This window comes from Petaurus breviceps, unplaced genomic scaffold (assembly GCF_028583685.1).
Source record: "Petaurus breviceps papuanus isolate PSGF00001 unplaced genomic scaffold, PetGlider_PUasm1.0 174, whole genome shotgun sequence".
NCBI lineage: Eukaryota > Metazoa > Chordata > Mammalia > Diprotodontia > Petauridae > Petaurus > Petaurus breviceps.
The window spans coordinates 32064444-32084365 of record NW_027185761.1 but is presented as its reverse complement, the minus strand read 5'-3'; the positions used below and the strand labels follow the sequence as shown (position 1 = coordinate 32084365).

Genomic DNA, 19922 nt, shown 5'->3' with positions numbered 1-19922 from the left:
TCACCCAGCGTGCAGTACAAAGAGAATTACTTTCCTTTAAGGCATCAATTATCACTGCTACTTGACTTTTCTGTTCTTTACATTATCTGGTGTTTTATCTGTTTTTCTTTGATGGGGAGCAAGTGCCCTATGAACAGTTGACTTTGGGGTGGGGAGAGTCTCCAGCAACAAAACTGGCTGTCATGAACTATATTTGATTTAAAAAACTTAATTGCCAACTCAGTCACCGTCTGATGATTGGCTTCAAAATTGCTATTACTCTAAGCTACTTGTCATTTTTATTCAAAATTTAATTCAGCTAAGAAACAAGGGGCAGAGAGACAGTGGTCAGAATTTAGATAAAGCTGCTGTTGTCTGAGTGGAAGCACTGGTCATCTTTCTCAAGTAAAAATGGTGGTTCAGTAACCTTTGGACTACATAATCATGTATGCTGATTGCATTGGCCTTGTGTATGGAAAATCCATTTGTGTTCTGAGTTTCCACATTTGCTCTTTTGATCAGAAGCCATGTATTCCATCAAATGGCCCTTGGTCCTCTTTTTGTTTTAATTTCTTTAAGGGAAAAAATTGACTGTGAATCTTTTTAAGCAAATGCTATGGCTTTCCCAATGGATCATGGGATTACAGGGACCACAGATTGGGAGCTAGAAGGCACTTAGAGTTTAGTCTCCTCATCCTTTTGTTCTAACTGACCATTGATATTCCATGACCATACACTTCAGGTAGCTTTCATTACCAAGATACCAAAACTAAATGATGTGGAGAAGGTAATTATATGTAACTAGTTCAGTGGAGATGGACTCTCCTGGTCTTTAAAGAATGAGTTTTAATTTTCTTCATTACATTCCCAACCACCGATCATGTAAGGATCCAATAATCCAATAAATTATTGTTTGATGCAACATTTTCTATCCCTGAGAGTAAGTATCCTGAAAAACAACCACAGAAAAATTGTCTACTGATTTCTTCATTCTAGGTCACTCTGCCTACCTGCCATTCCCCATACATGACATTCCATCTCCCTTCTCCACATCTTCTCCACTTTCCATGCCAAGGAATGTGTCCATCTCATCTCTGCCTCTGGGAAGTTATTGCTTCCATCAAGGCCCAACTATTAGGGCACCTGCTCAAGTGCCCTTTCTAGATTTCTCCAGTTTTTGGTGCCCCTCCCCCAAATCCCTTTGTATTTACAAAGTCTACGTGCAAGATGTCATCCCAGTAGAAGTTAAGCTACTTGAGAGCAAGAATTATTTCATTGTTATCTTTGTATCTCTGGTGTCTATCAAGTCCCTGACATAATGCAAGTGCTATCTGAAATGAAATGTCACCAGAAAAAAATCATCAAGGATATGCAATTTCAATGTGGCAGAAATGGCCTTCACCAATAGAGACCACAACTTGTCTGTAATAGTTATCACACACACACGTACACACACCATCTATTAAGAAAGAAGTATCATATCAGGAAGATCTTTTCTAGAACTAAAAAATGATAGAGAAGGAACACGGTAAACTATGGATCAGCAGGTTCAAAAATTATTAAGTCAAGCTTTCTTGCTTAGTCTTTCATGGTTGATAAGAGCCTCCTCAATGCTTTACCCTAAAAATCTAATTGGTAGTCTTGTTGTGTCTCTGCTCTCAAGAATGATTGGGGAGCATTGGTGAACCACTTCAAATGTGGCAATGAAAAGAGTCAAGCCCCTAGTCATAAAGACGACTAAGTAACACTATGTCCCTGTAACCTATTTTAATCATGGCTGCTATTATACCTGTTAATCTTTGATAGTAAAGTTGACTATGTTGATTCCATTTCCTACTTTGTTGATCCTCATTACCCTGAGTTTTAGGTTAGACTTCAAAAGGGAAAGTCATTTGGCTTTTTAGCAGTTTCTGATTTATCCCGACTTAGGAGGAGAATGGAGGAAAAACTACCAAACAGCTGTCCAAAGTTCATGATAATGTGCACAGATGGATGGGATACAAAAGCCATCAAGTTTTTCAGAGCATTTTCAGTTGCTGATTTAGAGACACCATTGTTTCCTTAAGGAAATAGACAGACAGACTATTGAATTCCAAACACAACTGAGGAAAATAAGTAATCTTCTTCTGTTATTTTTTCTTTGTAAGGGTAACAACAGAATTCCCAAATAATAAATTAAAGCTGCTGGAAGGAGGGCACAGGGGAGGGAATGGATGAAAAGTTGACCCAGACACCAAAACTATGCTTGTAGTTTTGACTAGTTGAACTTTTCTCCCTCCAACTACACAATATGATCAGAAAGTACCTAGATGGACAAAGTTATCTGATAGCAACAAGAGAAGGAATTCCGTGACACAATTCTTACTCATTTTGAGGTCTTTTCGTTGGAGCTTCTAAGCTGAAGGTTGACAAGATACAATTAGAATTGGAAGGGACCTCCAAGGTCATCTAGTACAATTCCCTCATTTTACAGATAGGTCATACCATATCCCCTCACCAAGTACTCTGGGCTCACATGGATTAGATAGATATTATCTTGATGGCCCAGCCCCAAGGGTCCAGTTTTCCCTTTTTAGTCTGTTCCCCTACTTGAATTTGACCAAGAAAAATCTCTAAAATAAATCTTAAATATAGCTTGTATCTACATCTCCCCAAATCTAAGTAAGAAGGTTCCCTGTCATGAAGGTACTTAATGGAAAATATGAGCATCAGACATCACATAGTTTTTTATTCATCTACCACAGAAAATAATGAAAAAGATCAAAAGGACCCAGGTTAGCATTTATAAATAGAAGAACCATAAAGAATAAATAGAAAAAACACAAAATACTCATGAAAGCTAGCAAAATGAAGACATTTTATAGAAATACTCAAAAATATTCATTTACCTGACCTCTGTACCACAGGAGCAACTTCTGGCAAAACTGTGAAAGGCTGACCTCTTGACCTCTCATGACATGGCATGCAGTCCTTCAGTTCCAAGGTGATCTTGTCAGCAATCTTTTTCTTCCAAAATTCACACCATCAAGAAAAATCTCTCTCAGAATGCACTTGTTTTACTCTCAAATTTGGGAGTTCTCAATTGCTTAGGGTATCTGGAATTTAGGATTATTCATGAGATAACCCACAAAGCTAGGATTATCCATGCTGATTGATAATCACTAGTCTGATCTGTGCTCAGAGAGGAAAGCAAAAGCCAGGGACTTGCATTCCAGAAATTTCCCTCTCAATTCACCTGGAAAGCACAGGCCACTTATCACAGGCTTCTTCTGCATGTTGTCATTCTGTTCCTTGAATAAAGGAAGGCATCTTCCTCTTCCTTTTCCCCTTCCCCCTATTTCCCTATTGTCTAAATCCAAAACATGGAAAAAGAAAAGAAAAAAAGAGTAAGCTTCTGAGAAGAGTTAGACAAGACTTGTCCATCCTCATGAACATCCATCACCCAATTATAAGGAGGCACCTCCAGTCTCTGAGGCCCAAACAGGAGGCTGCTGGAGTATATGTCTCCCTCCACAGGAGATAGCTTTAAATAAAGGTCCACCCCTGGAACTCTAATCAAGTTAACTGGAAAAAAAATGAAAGAACTCACCAAATTGATCTAGGGTTCTTTTGGTCGGTCTTGATGAGGAAAGTGAGATCTAAGGATGTGAAGGGACTTTTCTCAAGGTCATACAGGTTGGAATAATGAGAAGCACAGCTCTTCTGACTTGAGTGCCAGACGTGGAGTAAAAAAGATTGAGTCTGAGTCCTGCTTATGTACTTGCTAGCTCTTTGACCCTGGGTGAAGAATTCAGTATGCAAAATCAGACATGCCTTCTTGGACATGGTCAATGTGGGAATTTGGCATTTTGGATTGTACTTATTTGTTATGCATTTTAGGGTTTTTTTTTTCCAGTGAAGAAAGGGAGATGAAAGGGAGAGAAAATAAATGCTTCCCCATTTAAAAAAATGAAATTTAATTTCCCAAAAAGAGTTAGCCATTTGACTGTTGCTCTTGTCTTTGTCTTGAAGCTGGTACAGATCCATTGTTTTCCCAAAATGGGCAAACAGCACCTAGAAGGCAAATGACAAATGCATGACCTGGGTGTTTTCCCAGACTGGATTTGGAGATTCTCCCATCCCCTCCCTTTCTGCTCTGCTGCATCTTTACACTTCATGAGAGCCTGAGTATCATTTATCAGTGAGCAGGGAGCACTTTATCAACCTCAAACACTCCTACCCTCTTCAGTCCTAATCTAATCTGAAGGGGGAATGGTCTGAAGCCTCATAAAATTACCCCATATATTCACTATCCTGCTCCTAGAGACCTCACCAATGCTAAAATGTTCCTGTTTTTTTTATTTCTGGGCTCAGGTGTTACCTGGAGGATTGGTCTGGGATCGCAAATTACAATCAAAATGTGATTTCACCAAATGAATCAAACTGTGTCCAAAAAATACTCAGCTCAAATGAATCAGCTGTGACTTTGCTTCAGATCAAGACTTCAGGGCCCCCCCAAGATAACTCTACCTGAACTCACCAGATGCTAGAAGGAGAGGCCTGAAGGGTAAAGGGCAGCAATTCAATTCAATTCAAACTGTGTTTATGAAGTGTCTATCAAACACAAGGCCCTGTGATAGGCACTAGGTCTACAAAGTTAACAACACAAAGTTAACAACACTGAGAGAGTGTTCATTCTTCTGGAGAGGTGAGGGAGATATATTATTTTCACAGATAAATACAATTTAATTTGAAAAAATAGAAACTACTGGCAACTATAGTGGATCCAGAAAGGTTTCTCTTAGGAAGTGCCAGTTAAGCACAGAAAGAAGCTCAGGGTTCCAAGAGTTTTCAGAGAGATGAAAACTCTCCAGAAACATTTCAAAGTAAGAACATTGTGGCAATCTAGGGAAGAAAGATGGTGAAGAGAATGGATACGGTAGGACTGAACTATGTTCCTGTGGATCCAATCAAGCCATCTTCATGGTCAGTGCCTCTTCCTCCTAGATTGATTCTTTTGTGAAGGCAAACTAGGCCATTTTTTGCCTCAATTCTTACCTAGCTTTAATCATTGAATGGGTGTTGCTTCAAACTGAGACATGGGAAAGACCTTAGTTTAAAAACACCAAGGTAATCCACTGCATCTGAGGCCGTTGCCAGATGTCTTCTTCTATGTCTTGCCACTGTACTCCAATGACTCTAGAGGATATAGTGAGGCTGATAATTCTGTGTAGCTCTGCCTCACTTAAATCCAACTCACTTGCAAGTCAAGATATCATTGATCCTCTTCAAGAATAAGGGACAAACAACAACATCAATCTGTGAACAGTTTATTTCTAAGACAGGATTATTGGATCACAGATTTAGAGCTGAAAGGTTCCTCAGAGAACCTCTAGTAAAACTTCCGCATTATGATGAGGTACAGGCTCTGGGAACACCCTTGAGCTCTCCTTGAATCTTCCCACATGAGGCATTTGAGCTAAAACATAAACCCGATACTTCAACAATTATACAGATGAGGCAACTGAGGCTCAGTGAGCTTGTGACTTTTATTAGGGTCATACAGAAAGTAACCGGATAGTCTATTAACTAGGATACTTTACTAGCTGTTTTGGGATCTCATTCTCCTACTGCACTGACCCATCCCTCTTCTGGTCCTCAGATTTCCCAGAGAAAACAGAGAAAAGATTCATTCCATCTCTCACCCATGTTTCAGGCAGTGTCAGGCCTTGGGAAAGTCTCTACAACTCTTGGTGAAGTCTCCATCCCCCCACAACCAGACCAAACAAGATTCAAGGCTGGATTTTTTTTTCCCTCTAAGCCACAAAAGCTAATAACACACAAAGAAACATTAGAAGGTCCCTCAGCCTCAGTGGTAGAGTGCCAAGCACCAGATTTCATACAGAGGATTATTCCCTTCTGGTCCCACTGACTCAGCTGGTTCCAGAGCTTGAGGCATTTGACATTTCAGCAAGTTGATCAGTGCCCAGAACTTGCCTCCCCTCCATAGTGAGCACAGCTGGCAAGCAGCAGGGACCTATGGAGCTCTACCAAGAAGTATTCCCCCACTCCAAGCTGAACCAGGGTGGGCTGCCATTGGACAGCCTCAGCAGCACAAGTCGGGCCACTTCCTCAGGAGTAGGAGCTGGGGAAGTGTTTCTTTTGGCTCCTTGCTTTCATCCTCTCTCCCTGATTCCTCCAACTGCCCCCACCAACTTAATCAGCTCCAGAAATCACCTCGGTGAAGGCTTAGTGTGGGCTCTGCAGCCTTATTATAATTTGCAAAAAAAAAAAAAAACAAACATAAACAAACAAAGCCCCCTTGCCCAATGGTTTATATGCCTTTGGCTTAGGGTCATGTGATCACATAACTCCGAGCAGAACTGAACTCAGCTATCATCTACTCTGGCCCTCCCCCTTCAGAGATGAAGAAGCTGGAGCTCAAAGAGTTGGGCACAGGGCTATCCTGGCACCATGATCTTCACCCATTTACCAACATTTGTCCCAACCAGAAACACTAAGAGACTTGCTGAAGGTCATCCAGCAGTGCCAGAATTTGAACCCAGGCTCTCTGTCTCCAAGCAGAGCTCTCTTCTCTTCACTGAGATGCCCTACAGTGCCTGCCCTTTTCCAGACCAGAAGAGCAGCTGAGCTCCCCTTCTAACAGGATGACTCCAATACCGTGCTCCTCTCCTGGGAGTTTCATCCATGAAGATTTTTCATGCTATGGAGTAGATGGAGATTTTTGCAGACTCGTTTGCTTAGCTTGGCCCAAGCTTTCTACACAGGGAACCCAGAAATTAAGCCCTTGCTACTTTAAATCTCTGCAATTGTTTTAGAATCAGAGGATTTCAAGCTAGAAAGGTTCACCCCTCTCCCATCCCCTGAATTTTACAGGTGAGGAAACTGAGGCCTGCAGGAGAGGTGCCTTGCCCAAGGTTACATGGGGTGAGCAGGGCCAGGATTATGAACGTAGGTCTGCTGCTTTCAATTAGATTGTCTTGTTTTTCAACTATGCCATGGAGGGAAGAGAATGAATAAAAGGGAGAGGGATGGGAAGAAAAAGAGAACTGACTTTAAAATAAAAAGGAATGACAAGATGATTTCAAGAGGGAAAGAGCACAAAACAATGGTAAGCTGGGGATGGGTTCAAGTACAGCATGGTCCCTGGGCTGTTTTTTGTTTTTGTTTTTGTTTTTTGCCTTTTGGAGGGCAATTGGGGTTAAGTAACTGGCCCGAGGTTACACAGCTAGTTTTTTTGTGTGGGTATTAAGTGTCTGAGGCCGAAACTGAACTTGGGTCCTCCTGACTCCAGGGCGGGTGCTTTACTCACTGCGCCACCTAGCCACCTCCCTGGGTTGTTCTTATGGCGCTGGTGCATCTCCCTGTTCTTCAGACAAATGACCTAAGGATTCAATTCTGCCTTGATCAAGCAGAGCTTAAGGGGCTGGGGAAGGAAGGGATGTCTGTTTTGTGCTTTACCTCCCCATACAGAATTTGGTGAATCAATCCAAAAGTAACTAAGCCCCTATTATGTGATAGGCACTGTGCTAAGCACATTTCTGCAGTTTCCATACCCATGCTATAATGATTTCTGTAACTGCTCTGTAAGAAAAAATCATGTTTATTTAATTTTTCATTATTCTTGTGGAGAAAAATCTTGGTATAGAGGATGACCTGGGGCTTTGAAGTTAGGAAACTCTAGGTATCAACCCCACCTCTGACACTCACCTTGGGCAAGTGACTTAGAGTAATATCCAAGTGATTCAGACAACTCCTTAGAATGTGGCTAATAAGCCATCTATCCTGCCTGATTCTTACTAACATATGTATCCTTCTAGTCCTCGGTTTGCCCATCTGTCAAGATGGAGGGGTGGGGGAAACTAGATGGCCTCTGAGCTCCCTTACAGCTCCAAGTCTTTCCTCTCTGGACTCCACTCCAGACTTTCTCCACCAAACCACAGAAGTACCCTCACCTGAAAGTACACTGTGCCCCCATCTTCCTCCTTCTTTCCATGGCCAACTTTTTCAATGTCCTGCTTTTCATTTTTATTGTCTGTGCTGTCTTTCTCTGTTAGAATGTAAGCTCCTTGAGGTCAGTGACCATCTTTGTTTCTGCTTGTATCTGTATTCCCAGCACTCGGCACCATTCCTGGCACATGGTAAGAGAGGAAAGGAAGGGAATAAACATTTATTAGCAGACTGTTATGTGTTAGACACTGTGCTAAGCACCTTGCAAACATTATCTCATTTGGTAATATTTAGAAAGCACCTAGTAAAAGCTTAGGAAATGCTTGCTTACTTGATTTGGCGAAATCTTTGATCCATTGATGGGTTGGTTTATGGAAGAACCTTCCTGCTGAGGAGCTAAGAAAGTCTTATGTAACCAGCCACTACAGCGTTTGTTCAAGAAGGGAGAAGATGGTTGAGGGCGTTATGAAGAAGTCCGTTTCAAACCCACACTCATGTCACACAATGAGAAATATGAATCCAGTGAGCATTAAGGGCATTTGCTAATGAGCCCCGTATACTTCTAAAACGTCCTCTGCCCAGCTCTAACATACAGGACTCCTCACGCCCCGCCTCTCCAATACTGAAGGGAAAGTCACACATCAATCCACATTTAGGAAACCTGGACTTAAATCTGAGTGTAGAGATTAAATATCATTATGTAAGGCACCAGTACCATGTCGGGTCCTTGCAAGGTTTAAGAGGCAAATTAGCAATAAATTCCGACAGCACCATCTATCAGTTGTATTCAGTCAACCCAAGTGAAACAGTGTTTCCTTCCAGTCCCAGGGAATACATACTTACAAGAGAGAGGGGGAAATGCATTTGATTAAATGTGGTTTTGAATAATTTGTTCGTTGAAATTCTCGGGCTGAAGACAAATGGCATTACTAATTTATAGGAATTGCTGTTTAAAATATAGTTATGGCTGTTCAGAGAACCCCTAGAACTAAATAAATTTAAATCAGTGTGATTGGGGAAATCATTGTAAGATACCTGATGACTTCCTCTCTAATTACCACATAGATGGACCAAAGGCAGTAAGCTCCAGCTCCATCCTCCACAGGCCAAAGAAATAAAACAAGTGTTTCCTGTTCATGGGGTTTCAGAGTTCTTCAGTAAATATTTATCAAGTGCCTACTGTGTGCTAAGCACTGGGGATAAAAGTATAAGTCAGTGTCCAGGCTCACTAGGAAGGTTATGTGAGCAATATTTCAGGCCAATTAACTAGTGATTGCTCATGGATGGCCCATCAATTCCAATGGCGGGCTTTTTTTTTTTCATTCCATGTCCTCTCCCTTCCCTTACCCCCAACCTGAGAATTCATTGGCTCCTGGAAAAAAAATAAAATCAATAACCCCTCTGACCCAATCCCACTGTTAAGAGTAAAAAGAATGGCTTACATCCTTCATGGCACTTTGGCCCATTTATCAAATTACCTCTTTAGGGACAGTAAATGAGACCCTGGTTTGAAGGAAATGAAGCCAGACCAAAAAGAAACCAAACTGTGGACATTTTAGCAAAAAACAAAATATAAATGACAATGAATGTCATTGGGTCCCCTGATGCTCAGCTCATTGTCTGGTATGACCTCACTAATCGTATCAGCTAAGAAACATCAGACCATCATTAATAAACAGGGGAAGTTATAGCAGAGAAGGATCTACCCCCTCATAAACACTCAGCCACCTCCCAGGGGTTCTTAAACTGAGGGCCATGAATTTGTTTTCCCTTTTAAAAATATTTTGATAACTACATTTCAATATAAGTAGTTTCACTGGTGATCCTGTGCGGTTTATGAATTTCAATATGTTATTTGGAGAAGGGGCCATAGGCTTTGACAGGCAGAGGAGTCCAAGGTACACAACGAAGGTTAAGGGCCCCAGGCCTGGGCCTGGCATCACCGGCTCAGAGGTCCAGCACTTCTTCTGGGGCAGACCACCTTGTTTGTACTCCATCCTCCATCAAGACATCGGTTGCTCATTTGATCCTCATCCCACAAAGAAATTTACCTGATCCAAATACAATCTCATAAAGTAGTAGAAGGGACCTTAGAGGCCACCAAGTCCAATCTCTCATTTTTATGCATAAGGAAACTGATGTAAACAAGTTAAGTGACTTGCCCAGGGTCACACAGCTAATAAATGTCTGAGGTGGGTTTGGAACACAGGTCTTCCTGACCTAAGCCCAGAACCATAGTCACTGTCACCTAACTGCTATGTCTTAACAAACAAACTATTAAATGAATCTATGATAATGTTATTGGGCAGCACTAGAAGATACATCCAGGGCAGCTAAGTGAAGTCAGGAAGATTTATCATCATGAGTTCAAATCCAGCCTCAGACACTTGCTAACTGTGTGACTCTGGGCAAATCACGTAACCCTCATTGCCTCAGTTGAAAAATATGTCTATGATAACAAAATCAGATAACTCCAAGGGCAGTCTCTGGACTCCAAAAATATTTTTGTGAAATTAACAGGGACCTCCTGGAGGTAGCACCACTTTCCCAACGATGAAATAACTTGGATATGGGCACTGGAAGATAAGTAAGAGGGCAGAACTATGACAGGATGGTAGGAGGCTTATTCAGGGCAGTGGTTTACTAAGGTCTCCCCTGAAGTCTTACTCCACTGCACTAATGCTATGTGGATGTGACCTCAGGTTTTCAAAGGTCCGGTCAGAAGAATTCAAAGTCCATTGAGTTCCCCAGAGCTACTAAGACCTTGGGTAATAGTGAGACATGGGACTGCTGCTTCTTGTCCTAGTTCTGGCCTAACTAATGGAAGGAGTCTTTGCAGCATGCCCAGGTCACCTAACATGGAGGTATTCTTCATTCCCTACCATGAGGGTGAAGGTAGTCTCCTTTGATTGCCCTATCCAATCCTTGTCCTCAAAGAGCTTACAGTCTAATGTGGGGAGAAAGCAAGTATGGACACACATACAAGCACATATGTACACACATACACATATACACAAACACACACACACACACACACACAGACCATGATAAAAGAGGGAAAGAGTCAGAAAAAATTCTATTAGAAATTTAAGGAGGAAGAGGTCATTTTCACCTGGGGGATCAGGAAAAGCTTTATGGTGAAGGTAGCATCTGAGTTAGACTATGAAGAAAAGGAAAGAATTCCACAAACCAAGCAGGGGGTAACTTATGACAAGTAGTAGCTAGAGGACACTTTCTGCTCTTATATGTGTGTTTGTATGTATGTGCATGTACATACATATATATATGCATGTGTGTAATATAAATGTATATATTTTCCAGAGAAGGAAAATACACAAAAATCATTCTACAGAAAGCTGATCTCTACTGTAAAGAACCTTGTCTTAAGTGGGTGGATTCATACTGACTTCCTGTTACTACTCTGTTAAATTCTCAGACCTCATTCACAAGAACTATAGTAGAGAAGGATCTACCCTTTGCCAATCTACCCCCTCATAAATACTCAACTATCTCCTACGGGTTCTTAAACTGAGGTCCATGAATATGTTTTCCCTTTTAAAAATATTTTGATAACTATATCTCAGTATAAGTAGTTTTGTTGGTAAACCTGTGCAGTTTATGAATTTCAATACATTATTTGGAGAAGGGGTACATAGGCTTTGACAGACAGAGGAGTCCATGGCACACAACGAAGGTTAAAGACCCCAGAGTCAAGCCTATATTGTTTAAATGGGCACATTCCACTCCTCCCCCAATCCCTCTACCCCTACAGAATGGAAGTTCCTATGGAGCAGGGATTTTTTTCAGGTGTTTGCCTTTGTAAAACCAGTTCCTAGCCCAGAGTCTGGCACATAGTAGGTGTTTAAGAAATGCTTTTGATTGATTGGCTGATTATATCTTTATTTCCCCAGAACACAACACAGTGCCTTGCACATGCAATTAATTGGCATTTGTGGAGTGATTGAATGAATGAATAGAGCAATAAAAACACAATATGGAATGATTTTCCTGCCAAATATCCCTTGTGTGAATGATTGGGGATGGCAGCAAAAGGGGAACAGCTGTGTCCCCGAGGCGGCTCCTTGGGCACACAGCTGCTCCCGGTTTCCTCTGAGGCTCTGGGCTGATTTAAGAAACATCAGAAGTTAACCTTGTCCCTGGGATCCAGAGTTTGGAGGGAGAAAGTAAGACCAAAGAAGGAGTAGCGTCTAAGAGCTAATGTTTGGGGTCAAAATGAGTCTGTGGGGGAGGGGGGGCAGTGATGTGACTGAGAGTCAGCTCAATGGGAGGGATGGAGTCCTGGAGGGTTAGAAGCCCAGGCAGATTGTGAGTGAGAGCTAGGAGCAAGGATAAAGGCACATAGAAGCATTATAGTGGGCTATGGAGCCCCAGCCCTTGGAGCTATGATGAGAAAGCCCCAAATCTGTTTCATACACATTTAGGAAAGCCAAATTTCTGTCTGTAAACTCTGCAGAGGAAGACAGATTTCCCATGGGGAGAAGCTGTGGTCTGAGAGCCCAGAGAATAAGTGACAGCAGTGTGCCTGAGGGTGATAAGTTACAAACACTTGAACTCTAAAAAAAGAATATATGAATACAGAAAAGATGTGTGATTTTATCAGTATTTGGGAACTCCCACTACCTACATGGATCAAGAGCTTTCTACAGCTTAGTGTATACATCTTAGGGAATTGCCCAAGACCCAAAGAGGTCCAGGGACTTGGACAAGATCACAATGCTAAAAAGTGTCAGAAGTGGGATATGAACCCAGGTCTGCCTGATTCCAAGGCTAGCATGCTAACATTCTGCACACTGCTTCTATTACAAAGAGAAAATAAAGGGGAGAAAGCAAAAGAAAATGGAGTCAGAGGTACTACAGACTCTGTACTTTGCATAGCTGACCAGCTACCCACAAAGCCTTGCATGTGTCATGAAATTCCAGGTAACCTCCTTGACCATTAGGGTCACTTGGCATTAGTACCTTCAAATGACATCCAGATCAGAAAGGGAGACATGAAGATCTCTCTCTCTCTCTCCCTCTCTCTCTCTCTCTCTCTCTCTCTCTCTCTCTCTCTCTCTCTCTCTGTCTCTCTCTCTGTGCACATACATATGCACACACATATATGCATACACATGTGTGCATATATACATATGTGTGATCATATATAGTCATATATGATGTGTATATGCTTGTATGTTCGAACCTACTAAATATTCACTTGATCTGAGAAAATCAAGAGATCAAAAGAAATTACCTAGCAGAAAACAATAACATGGTGTACTATGCATAAGATATATGACCTCCTCCCTTTTGTCCCCATCTTCTATGGCTCTATTGAAAGCACATGCACAAGCACACACACACACACACACACACACACACACACACAAAGTGATACCTACCTCCCAAAAGCTTGTGCTGCTCTGAATCCTCCAGGAACCTCTGTCCTATATGTATTAGAAGGGCTAAGATCATTAGCTGCTCGAAGAGAGGCCACAGTGTATGCCAAAGGCAGTCTAGTGTCTCCAGGGGATGAAGCCATTTCCCTGTTATTATCAGCAGTGATCGGTTTCCAGAATAGAGTCTAACTCAATTCTGAAGGCCATGGCACTGGGGACAATTGCTATGATTATGGATAATCTTCCACCCCCAACCACTAATCTCAGCAACCTCCACTCTTCTCTGTCCCCTCCCCTATCATGCTCCACAGATCAGGCCAACAGGCTCCCCTGAAATTAATGCATCCTCCTTCTGTCTTTACATATGTCCTTTCTCTTACCTTTACTGTCAGCCCCATTTGTTCCTCACAATACTTTCCCTTTTTCAAAACCATGAATTCAATTTACAAGAGAGAGCTGGCTGGGACCTTTGAGGTCACTGAATGCTCTCGTCTTTCTCTTTTTGCAGAGAGGAGTATGAGAGCTGGAGAGAAGTGACTTATTGAAATTTACAGATACTCGGCAGAACTGGGATTTGAACCCAAGTCCTTAGACTCCCAATGCAGAGCTCTTTGTACTATGCCATGATGGAACTTATAAACCCTTGATTATGAGTGTAGTCTCAAGAACTTTCATAAAATGTTGAATGAAACTGGCTTTAGCACCAATCCAAGGGGAAAAGACCACTGTGAACCCTTGTATGCAATAAGATGCCCTTTTATCCCTATCTTTTTCACCAACAAGCATTTATTAAGTGCTTACTGTGTGCCATGTGCCATGCTAAGCACTGGGGATACAAGAAATGGACACGGTACCTATCCTCAAGGAGTTTACATTCTGTTTATAACAATTCACCATCCTTATGAGGATGTTCCCCTAAGCACCTTAATCTAGTTTTCCTAATTGTCTGTTTAGTATGGGAACCTGTTATTGGCTTATCAAAAATTTAAATGAATCTTGCACTTCCTGATATGCCAAGCTACTACTGTACTCAGCACCAATAGCATTTAACGTTCAAATCTTTTAGAATCCAATATTTAGCCCATTCTGGGATTTCCTGTAGAGTAGTTTCTTCCAAGAATATTCTCCTGAGAGCTACTCATCTGCAGAGCACAACGTGCTGCTTCTGGAATATCCATAGCTTCGTGTGCAGTCTGCCTTAGCAAAACGATCACAGAAAGGGATGCATTTCCCAACACATATGACCCAGGATGGTTGCTTCTTCTGCAAGTTTCTTCTTTACTTCTCTATGGAATTAGTGAATTGTGTATTAGTCACATGGCTTTGGGCATGTAGGAGCAATGGGTATGTTTCTATTCAATTCAATCAACACATTTCTTTTTAAGGTTTTACTCTTTGCCAGATACTATACGAGAAGCTGGGGATACAGGGACAAAAATGAGATAATCTCTGACCTTTGTGAGTCTACTGGGCTAAATTCACCTCAAAGAAATGTGATTGACCCAGGGCTTGATGCCTTTCTTATCCTGCATCCTCCAAACACTCACATTCTGTTTGTACCATCTCCATTTTTAGTATTCTTGAAGTAATTTTTATGTGTGTGTTAGTAGCTTTGCCCAGGCAGAGTTCAAACTGCTTCTTTTCATTCCTTTGTATCCCTCCCTCTCCCCTAGGAGCTGGGTACCTGTTATGTTCTTCAGACACAGCAGGCTCTCAATAAATATTGGTAACTGAATGGCTAAAAAAGTCTATTCAGGTCAAAAGCTAACTCTAAATCCAACTAAAAATAGGCAGACACATGCATGCCTTCCTACAAAGATGACTTGGCTATGTAATGTGGTCAGATTTCAAACTGCTCTCCCAGCTGTAAGGTCATCAAAAGTTCCGAGAGGGATGCCTATTAAAAATCTAATAACCACCCATGCACAAAGAGTGTCATTAGCTGAGCTGATGTGGCCAGATTCCAGCAAGGGCTATTATAACATCCGGTATCCTGTTATTTCAATTCAAAGCTTTTTTTTTTTTTAATGCTTCTGTGGTCTCATCAGCCTGTACAGAAGGACTCCCATATATAATCTATAGGGGAGGGAATAAGCATTTATTAAGGGCCTACTATGTGCCAAACATTATGCCAAGCACTTTACAAATACTTCATTTGATCCTCACAATATCCTACCAGTAAGGTAGGTGTTGTTATCTCCAACCAAAAATTGGGGAAACTGAGGCAGACTTCATTTTGGAAGTGGAGGAAGGAAGAGCCCTTCTCTACCCTAGCATAGTGGCAGCACAAGGTCTTTTGGTTCAAATCACCTCATTAAGTATAGACTCAGCTGTCCAGGCTTGTCCTCGTGGCTCCTGGCTGGCTTCTCTTTTTGCATTTTCTTTCCCCTAGCATTGACCCTGAGAACATGGAAAGGTTCTAGAAGGTCTGTAAGGGCTGGAGATAAGGGCAACATCTACCAGACTGGTTGTGGTTACAGCAGCCACAGCAAGATTGGCTTTTTGTCAAGACCCCCAGAAAAGATAATTATGCTTTGTTCTGACTTGTTTGTTTCATTCCAAAATGTCTGACAGAGGTGAAATACAAAGTATCTCCTTAGCAGTTTTGCAAACACAGTGCTACAATGAGGCTTAGCCTTCCAACTAAATACACCAGTAGTGATAAATTACTAAATTCTGTTCCAATCATTCTATGATTTTTTTTATTGCTGAGCACTCCCTTTTCTGTCTAGAAATAAACTACATATTCCATCCCCGATTAATGCTTGCATACTGGGGTACCTTAAAAATAAAAAGAAAAAACTCCCTATCCCCCCCTTTGCTAGAGAAAACCCTCCCTTCAAAGGAGATTTAAAGATCTTTACAACCTGGCCCCTTCCTCTCTTCATGCACAGTGCTCCATTTCCTGTCTGCTTGACTTCACACTGACTTTCTCCCATGCTTGGAATGCTCTACCTCCTCACCTTCACCTCCTGACTTCCCTGGCTTCATTCAAGATTCATCGCAAACCCCATCTTCTGATCCCCCAGCCCCTAGTGACCCCTCCAAACTTACCTTCCAGGTAATCTATAACATCCAGGGCCATCTCCAGTCATCCGGATCTATATCTGGCCACTGGGCCCAGATGGCTCCAGAAGAAAAAGTGAGGCTGGTGACCCTGCACCACCCTCCCTCACTTAAAGCAAATTCACTAGTATGGCATGGCATCACCCCCTGATGTTATGATCCTCTTTGAGAATGAAGGGTAAACAATGGCAGCCGCTTATATATACTTACCTACCCAGGTCATGTCCCCCATTATAATGTTGGCTTTTTGTGGGGCAGGGACTCTACATACTTAATAAATGCTTGTTGATTGATTGATATTATGAGGTATATTTAAGTACTCCAAGTATCTCCATTTTATAGAAATTCAAGGAAGTTAAATGATATGCCAAGGTGACAGCTAGCAAGCATTAAAAGACAAGATTCAAATCCAGGTCTTCTGACTCAAAGACCAGGTGTCTAGTCTAGAATTTCCCTCCTGTAACACTCCTTCTTGGCTACTTTCCCAAGTTTGTACACACTCACACTGGCTGCTCAGGTCCCCAGGCAATAGAGAAAGTCAAGGGGGGGGGGAGGTGCCTCAGAGAAGTCTGTATTGACTCTACACTAGGACGGAAATAAGAGTGTTGGAAGAGTTGGAACTGTGTATTCTCTTGTTCTCTATCTTCTTGCTGCATCTTTCTCTTCCCCCAACTACCAACCCCACATTCTGTGGGGGCTGAAATCCCTGAATAACGATGAAATTGGCTCTCAGAGCATGACATGACCATTACTGAGAAGGGTTAGTGTGTTCCCCATCACTACCACTTCCCACGCTCTGTGATTCCTGGGAGTCTGACCCTCAAAGCAGCTGGTTAGGAAAGACACAAGCAATAAAAGCTGCAGAAAATGGAGTGGGCCACTGCCGGGTTTCCCACCATGTCCGCAGTTTGTACAGCTGAAGAATTTGAAAAGGATCACGTTGGAAACAATCCTAAGAAATCTGCTGTGAGATCTAAACAAATGATGGAATCATTCACTATTGCTGACACTCGACACGAGGGGAGGCAGCTCAGGATATTGGTTTTACTGGGAGATCAAACAGCAACAACAACAAAATATCAACGGCCTGGATGCAGTCATTGCAAAGCTCTTCACCAATAGAGAAATGAGAAAAGATACAGGAGAGAAAATGGGAAAAGATGAGCACCTGATTGCTGAAAATCCATAATCTATGAAGCCAAGAGTTTAAGGGTTTAAAAATGGAGCAGACCTTCCTTTTAACTAATTGTCACATTCTCTCGCTTGCCAACAGTATCCCAGGGTTCCTTAGTAATGACAGGCAAGCCTGGCTGGAGGCCACCGCACCTGAGGCTCTCAGTAACCATGATGAGTGGCTTGTAGCATGGCTCTCTCATATAATCAAGCTTGCAACTTACTAATATTCTGCAGTTATCAGAACGATAGGTGACAATTTTTCACCAATGTTAACATATTTCACCAAACTCATTTTTTCTTACCCTGCCCCCACCCCCACACTCTATTTTAAGTGGCTATATTAATAAAATCAGGGAAGGGGGAAGGAATGAGTATACATCTGTGATTTCATCAGGGTTTGGGAAGTCTGAAGATGTAGATAAACAACTCCTCAGTAACTTAGACTCTTAGAGAGTTGCTTCAGGACACTGAAAAGTCCAATGACTTGACTAGAGTCATACAGCTATTAAGTGTCAGAGTCAGAATTCAAACCAAGGTCTTGACTCCTGGGCAGAAGGCAGACATTTATTAAGTGATTACCATGTGCCAGACACTGTTTGAGGCTGGCCCTCCATCTACCTGCCTCTTAATAAGTACTTATTTCTCAAAATCATTAGACAACTTAAAATAGAGAAATAAGCAAGCACAACATTCCCTTTCTCATTTTTCTTTTCTTCTGTATCTCTAACAAGAACTGGGGAGAGGGATGTCATTTGTCCTTAGGTGATATAAGCAGCAATGGACTGAATCAATGTTCATTATTCAGGACATCTCTTAAATAACAAAAGGCAATGGTTACTGAAACTATTTTTCTCACACTGCTCCTTTACTCCTTCCTTCTCCTCCTCTGGCCATCCATTGTCACGCTATGCTGAGGATACTTTGATGAGCTTTATGTGAATCTCCCTCTAAATGGAATGGTGGACTCTGATCCTATGAAGCCTGGCTATATACATGTATAGAAATAGAGATAGAGACAGGTAGATAGCTAGAAAGATAGCTAGCTAGATAGACAGACAGACAGACAGACAGACGGACGGACGGACGGACAGACAGATGGACGGACAGACAGACAGACAGATGGACGGACGGACAGACAGACAGACAGACAGAGAAAGATAGATGATCTTTCACCTTACCTTGGCAGAAAACCAGGTGTTCCAGCTACTTCCCAGGCATCTATACATGCTGCTATGCACAGTGACTGCCATATAGCAAGAGCTTAATAAATGCTTATCATTTATCTGTATGTTTATCTAGTTCCTTTTCTTTTTTCTTTCTTTCTTTTCCCCTCCCATTTCTCCTCCTCTTTTCTCCCCCTTTTAATCCTTTATCTCCTCTTCCTCCTATTCTTCTCCTCATATTTTTCTCCTTTCCCTACTGCTTCACTTTTTCTTCCTTCTGCTTCTTCTCCTTTTTATTATTATTACTATCATTACTAGTATTTTAATATCATTTTAAAATTGTTTCTCAATCCCTCAGAAGGAAAAAAATGAAAGAAAGAAGGAAAAGAGGAATGAAGGAAAGGGGAGGAAGGAGGGAAAGAAAGAAAGAAAGAAAGAAAGAAAGAAAGAAAGAAAGAAAGAAAGAAAAGAGGAAGTAAAAGAAAAAGAAAGGAGATAGAAAGGAAGGAAGTAAAACACATATAATATAAGCATAATCAAGCAAAAACAAATTCTAACATTGGTCAAGTCCAACAATGCATTTTTTATTTATATGTTAATCCACGATCTCTCTGCTATGAGGTGGGTAGCATTCTTCTTTATCAGTTCTCTGGAATCATGGTTAATTATTTAGTTGATCAGAAATTACGTCTTTTAAAATTGTTCATTTTTATAATACTGTTACAGTACAAATTATTCTTCTAGTCGACAACCCTATTTCAGTTCTTGATTTCTTTAAGCCAAGTCTGGGCAGCCATATAACAGATCCATTATAAGGTGAATCATTTTTCAAGTGTCAGTTGGATTTCTGATATCTTCTTAGATCCCTTACAGCCCTGAAATTTTATGATTCTGTAATACTATAGGATTTGTTACTTCATTAGTGTGATTTCATTCATGCATAAGGCTTTCTACCTAACTATGATTCCTCTATAGATCAATCTCCATGCATTGCTCTGGTGGGGGGAAAAAAGCCATCACTTGGAGACTTCACTTCTAGCTATCTCTCCAGACTTAGCCAGGTTGGTTCATGGACATCAGTGGTTGGGAACAGCATCCAATGTTTCGTCCACTTTTGTTTCACAGCCTTGGCTTTCAATGATTCAGGATCATCTTCACGCTATGAAGCAGGACTTTCTAAGACATTCCT

General features: G+C 41.5%; 1 long non-coding RNA gene across 1 annotated transcript in view; it reads right to left on the bottom strand.

Annotated features, from left to right (window-relative positions):
* Positions 1–3751, bottom strand: part of LOC138158110 (uncharacterized) — a 68301-nt gene extending 64550 nt beyond the window's left edge. Inside the window, exons 1-2 of the long non-coding RNA XR_011167557.1 lie at positions 3569–3751; positions 2868–3328 (exon numbers count right to left, since the gene is read on the bottom strand). This is a non-coding gene — a long non-coding RNA (uncharacterized lncRNA). The remainder of the gene's footprint in view (positions 1–2867; positions 3329–3568) is intronic.
* Positions 3752–19922: the final 16171 nt, after the last annotated feature.